Consider the following 6,077-nt stretch of genomic DNA (forward strand, 5'->3'; position numbering starts at 1 on the left):
CAACTCACAGGGGAGCCAATGGTTGAGATCATCACTGAGTCCTTGATGTACAAAAGTCTCTGTAATCTGCACACAGACATTGTACGACAGGGACATGAGGCTTATACAACCTGGTTACTCTGGGTCTGGGATCTTATGGGTACAGGTGTCCAGCTGGATGGTGGTGAGGCAAGGAATTTGGGAGGCTTGACCCAGCACTCAGGTATCAATCAGATTTTTGTAAGGGAGCCAGGGCTTTTAATAAGTGCCAGAGAGAGGTTTCTTCACAGGGAGAGAATGCAGGAGCAGCACCACAGAATGTGCTGGAAGACTCTTGAGGATGGAATCCAACAGCTGAGAGAAGTGGCAGTATTGGAGGCACTCTTTGGGAGGGATGGACAGCATGATAATGACCCCAACAAGGTCAGGTGCACAGGGCAAATGTTGTGGAGCCTGGCAAATCTGGGGCCATCCCAATACACCACCTTTATTGCAACAATTGATGCCGATACCGGCTGAGAGACAGTGGGTCATGGGGAGCTGTTCAAAGGGGAGACAGTGACAAGTCAGGGCAGACTTTGCTGAGCTCTGTCCAAGCCCTTTCCCCCAGCCCTGCCCCTGTTGCTCTGTGCCCCCCAGTTTTCCTTTTCTCAGAGCTCTTCCTTCAGCCCCGTGCCTGGAATTTTGCTGGAATCTGGCCCCATTGCTGTGATGAGCAGGGGCTCTGCCCATGGACACCAAGGGGTCAGCTCTGCTCTGAAGCAGTGGGGTCATGGAATGGGGACAGGGGCAAGTCCTGGGGTAGGATTCCATCAGCTGAAACAGCTTCTGAGCCTGAGGAGCTCAGCAGCATCTCCTGTCCCAGGACTAAGGGAGGATGATGGCCAAAGGCAGTTTGAGAGGGTTTCCTGCTGTGCCCAGGGAGAGCAGAGACAGCTGTGCAAGGCAAGAGCAGTGGCTGAAACTCAGTGAAGGGCTAGGGGAGCTGCTCTGTCACTCCGTCTGTCCCCAGCTGCCCTTTTCTGCGATCCAGGGCAGTCCCTGTGTTCCCCTGGAAATCAGCCTGACACAACTGAGAGCAGAGGGACCCACAGCAGAGCAAACTGGTTTAGCCTTTCTCAGAGTCCCAGCCCCACTCTGGCCAAGGACACTCCTGTCCCCCAGTGTCCCCTGGAGGCAGCTGACAGCTTGGATGGCATCCTGAGGACACACCAAGGGTCCTGTCCATGGCACTGCTTGAGGAGAGTGGGCTCATTGCCAGGGTCCCAGGCTGCCCTGCCCAGAGCTCCCCGGGCACAGGGAGCTGGGACACCCCATTGCTGTGCTCAGCCTGCACAGGAGGAGCCCAAGGGCTGGGCCTGGCCCTGCAGCTGGAGCTGCCAATGCAGAGAGCCCCTCAGCAATGCCAGCAGCACCTGGGCAAGGCAAGGAGAGAGAGAGAGCTGGGCCTGAGGAAACGCCTTTCCCTGGCCAGCCCTGCCCAGCCCCTACCAGGCAGCAGCAGGGCAGGACAGTGGCCCTCAGGCCCTGGTCAGCAGGGAATGGGCACATGGCCACAGAGATGCCCTTCATCTCTGGGGCTCCTCTGCCAGCCCAGGAGGGACTGAGGGCCCTGAGCCCCGGGCTGAGGGCTGCGCTGGCTGCGAGGGGACACAAGAGCTGTGCTGCTCAGGGTAGTGTCTGCCCTGCAGGGCAGGCCCAGCAGGTGCCACATATGCCCTGCAGCAGGGCTGCCCTCAGCACTGCCTCCCCCCCTCCCTGCCCACAGCTCTGCTGCTGGAGCTGTCCCACCCCGAGCTGCTTCTGTGGCCCCGGGCTCCTTCCCTGCCAGAGCTGCCAGAGCCCAGCCCAGCCCCTGGGCCAGCCCTGCCCTGCAGCTGCTCAGCCCTGCAGGGATTAAAGAACAGCTTCCCCAGCCTGGGCACCAGGGAAAGGTGATGCTGCATGGATCTGGAGGCTGGGCAGGTGTAGGCTCTTGCTGAGGTTCCCAGGAAAACTCAGTGTGATGGCTGAAGAGCCTCAGCCCCTGCTCTGCCCTGCACAGCTGAGTTTCCATTGCCACCAAGCTGAGCCAGGGAAAAGTGGGAGCACAGATTCAGGAAAGCAGAGACCCAAGCAGGAAACCCCTGCACTGAATGACCCAATGAAAAGTCCCCTCAGGAATGAGCTGGGCATGAGCTGGAGCTCTGAGCAGCCCTGGCCCACGCAGGACCCTCTCAACAGCAGCAGGACCTGCCCTGGCAGGAGTCACTCCGTGCACCCACAGCTCACCTGCAGCATCCATGGGGAGCTGCCAGGCAGGCTGAGAGCTGCCCCTGGCAGGTGGCACATGCCCTGGGCTGGCCAAGAGCCCTGAGGGCTGCAGAGAGTAAGACGCACCCACGGACACTGCCAAGTGGGAACGGAGCCAGATCGGGATTGGGACAGCACCGGTGTTGGTCACAGGCAGAGAGGATGTTCCCAAGACCGCACCTGCGCCGAGACGACTGCAGGGGAGGCGTGGTCAGGGCGGAAGCGCCTGCATTCCCGTGACGGCACAGGCAGAGACGGGGCATGGTCGAGGTGCAGAGGGTGCCCGAGGTACCGGCCCTGCTCTGGTCCCACAGCAGCAGGCACACAGCCAACCCCAACAGCCAGCTTTCATGTGTTTCACTATCTCTTTGTGTGATCATCTACAAGACATGTGTCTCCTCAGAATCTTGTCTTTTTGTTTCTTAACTACTCATATTTTTTAGGTTTCTTTTAAATCCAGATTGCCAGTTTTGTGGTTTCTTCAGTTATTATTTCTTCAGTTATTATACAGTACCTCAGCCAAGAATTCAAGAGGTTTGCTGTGTTTGAAGAATTTCTGTCCTGACAGAAGTTTCGGAGGGATTCAATTCTTTAATGGTTTGATTGATCTTTAATCGTAAGGTTTCCTATTCATAATTGCTGGTTTTAACAGTCTTGTTTTAAAATATATTAAGTGATGTCCATCAATTAGAGTTTGAACTCTGGCCAAGGTCTAGCTCTACTTGTAATGGAATGATTGACAATCAGCCCAGATGTTTTCTGCATCAAAAAGTATTCAAGTCCTTTTGGCTTGGCAATTTGACCATATATGGTAGCTGAGCCTGATTTCAAAGGGAGTTTGGAGAAACATGAATCCGGACATGAGTTCTCCAGTTCTCTGTTGTTTCAAGGTTCATCAGATGTCGCAGACTCTGGGATGACAGTTCAGTGTTGTAGTGACTGATAATTGTATGATTTCAGATGTGTTATTAGTTATGTGTATTATCTGATTGATTTCTAATTGTTGTTATCTTACATTTCCCTATGCAATATTGCATAGAGACTGAAACAGAACAGATCAATGTTTTATTTTCACATTCTTCACCTCCAAGATTTTGAGATAATCCTCCAGTCCCTGTAGGGACATGGATTTGTTTGTGTTTTAGCAGGTGCAAAAGTCCAGGTAGACCTCAGTAAATAATGTGAAACTTGATCAAGAGCATGAGAATGCTGACAAGAAGCATGGGCAAGAAAATGCTGACCATTCCACAAGCAAAAAAAAAAAAAAAAAAAAAAAAAAAGAAGCACAGATGTTGACTGCACGACTGCACGACTGCACAGAGATTCCAACCCTTGTACTTCACCCACAGAAGATTGTAGACTTTACATTGCTTCATAGATGAGAGCCACGCAGTGATACCTACTAGTGTCACTAGAACTTTGCCCAAAAGACAAGACTTTGTAATAATTAGTAAAGACAGAAGCAGCATCCTTAGACTTGTCATTTATCCTTCGATTGTTTCAGCAAATCAGAATGAAGAGCTGACAGACTTAGCCAAAGCTCTTCAACCACTACTGACTGTTCCAGAGAACACCCCAGTAGCCAAAGCTATCGCTTTGCCACCACATGCAGCAGAACAAGTCATGCTAGTGTTTGATCAGCAAGACTTTCCCTCTAGAGACCACGTCCATGGAATTCTCCAGTGTTCGTCATTCAGGAGAAAACTTCAGGCTCACAGAGACTGCTGCACAACCTCAAGAAGATCAATGAAGTCATTGAGGACATAGAACTGCTTCAGCAAAGACTTCCTTCACTCTCAATGATTAGCCACTTGTGATCATTGATCTCAGAAACTGTTTTTTCAGCTTCCTCCTCCATCCAGATGATGCTCCTCCAGTTTCATTTTACGTCCCAAACATCAACAAAGAAAAGCCTCTACAAAAGTACCAACACAACAAGAGCTGCAAAAACTTGTGACCGTCCTGCAGAAGAGACAAGAATTGAACCTCCTGCTCATGCAACAGAGAAGCCTGTGTGCTGCCTTGAAAGAACAATGTTGTTTTTACACAGACCATACCGAAGTCGTAAGAGACTCCATAGGCAAACTGAAAGAAAGGCTAGCACAGAGAAAGACTGAGAGAAAAGCCCAGCAAAGGCAGTTTGAGTCATAGTTTGACTAGTCCCCATAGCTGACCACCGTTGTTTCCTCCTTATTAGGCCCAGTTGCTATGATACTCCTCACATTGATTTTTAGACCTTGCATTTTAAACAAGTTAGTATTGTTTGTTAAAAACCAGTTAGAAAAAGTTAACATTTTATTTGTTGACCACCAACAGTTGCTTTGAAGCGTGTTAGTTGCAGACATGTTGTATTGTTTTTTACCAGTTGTCACTTTTGCCATGTATCAGTTTGATAGCCTTTATATTTTTATAACCTTTACACTTTCTGTGGTTTTAATTAATCATAAAGCGGGGGAGGCAAATCTGGGAGGTTAGGGACCGATCAGAAGATCTCGCGATGTTATGGGTAGACAGAACCCCTCCCCTTTACTGTTAAAGTTACTTAGCTCCCCGTTTTGTTGACCGTTAACCGCCATTATATAACCCCGCATAACCATTAATAAACGCCATTTGCCATCTATCACATTGGTGTCTGTGTGGCCCGAGCAGCAGGGGGATTGTCACCATGCCATTCCTGAATCAGATCATCACGCCTCAAGCGGAGGCAACATGCAAATTAGTGTTAATGAGTCTTATTCTGATATTTTTGAGATTTGGTGTTGGCAAGGCCTCACAGAACCAAGGACTCAGCTGTGACACGGTGCAAACTCATGGAACAAAGGGTCCATGGTGACACAGCAGAACTCCATGGAACCAAAATCCATTCTGGTACATTGGAGCCACATTGAACCAATGTGATACTGCGGCTCCAAGGAGACCATTGTGACTCTGAGAAACCTCTTGGAAAAAAGGGTCCATTCTGACACAGCAAGGCCTGGTGGAACCATGCGTCCATTGTGACACTGCAGAACCTCACGGAACCAAGGTGACCGTATTCTACTTTGGAACCTCCTGGAACAAAGGGGCCATGGTGACACTGCAGAACCAAGGAGAGTGCTGCTGGCAGTGTGAGAGCTCATGGAACCAGAAGTCCATTGTGACACAGCAAGGCCTCGAGGAACTAAGGGTCCGTTGTTAAACTGTGTGGCCTCATGGAACCATGAGCCATTGTGACACAGCGTGGCCACACGGAGCCAAGGGGCCACTGTGACACTGCGGATCCAAGGAGACCATTATGACTCAGGAGCTTCATGGAACCAAGAGTCCATTGTTCCACTGTGGGGCCCTGTGGGATCAAGGGGATGACAGTGACATTGTGGGGCCTCATGGAACAATGGAGACTGTTCTGACACTTTGGGACCCACTGGAACCAAGGGGCCATTATAGCATGGCAGGGCCTCATGGAATCAAGGGGACTCCAGTGAACACCATGGGTCTCCATGGGATGAAGGGTCCAACAGTACCAAGGAGGCCGGTGTGACACACCGGGGCATCATGGAACCAAAGGTCCATTGTGACACAGCAAGGCCTCATGAAATCATGGAGGCCATTTTTACACTTTGAGGCCTTGTGAAACCAAAGGGCCATTGTGACACTCCAGAGGCTTGTGGAGCCAAGGGGACCACAGTGACACTGTGGGGCTCAGTGAAACCAATGGCCTGTTGTGACACTGCAAGGCCTTCGGGAATCACGGAGACCATTGTGACACCGAAGGCATCATTGAACCTAGGGGCCATTGTGACACTACAAGACCTCATGGAAGCAAG

Source organism: Melozone crissalis, unplaced genomic scaffold (genome assembly GCF_028551555.1).
Source record: "Melozone crissalis strain CALT ecotype California unplaced genomic scaffold, PUWL_Pcris_2 ptg000218l_1, whole genome shotgun sequence".
Classification (NCBI taxonomy): Eukaryota; Metazoa; Chordata; class Aves; order Passeriformes; family Passerellidae; genus Melozone; species Melozone crissalis.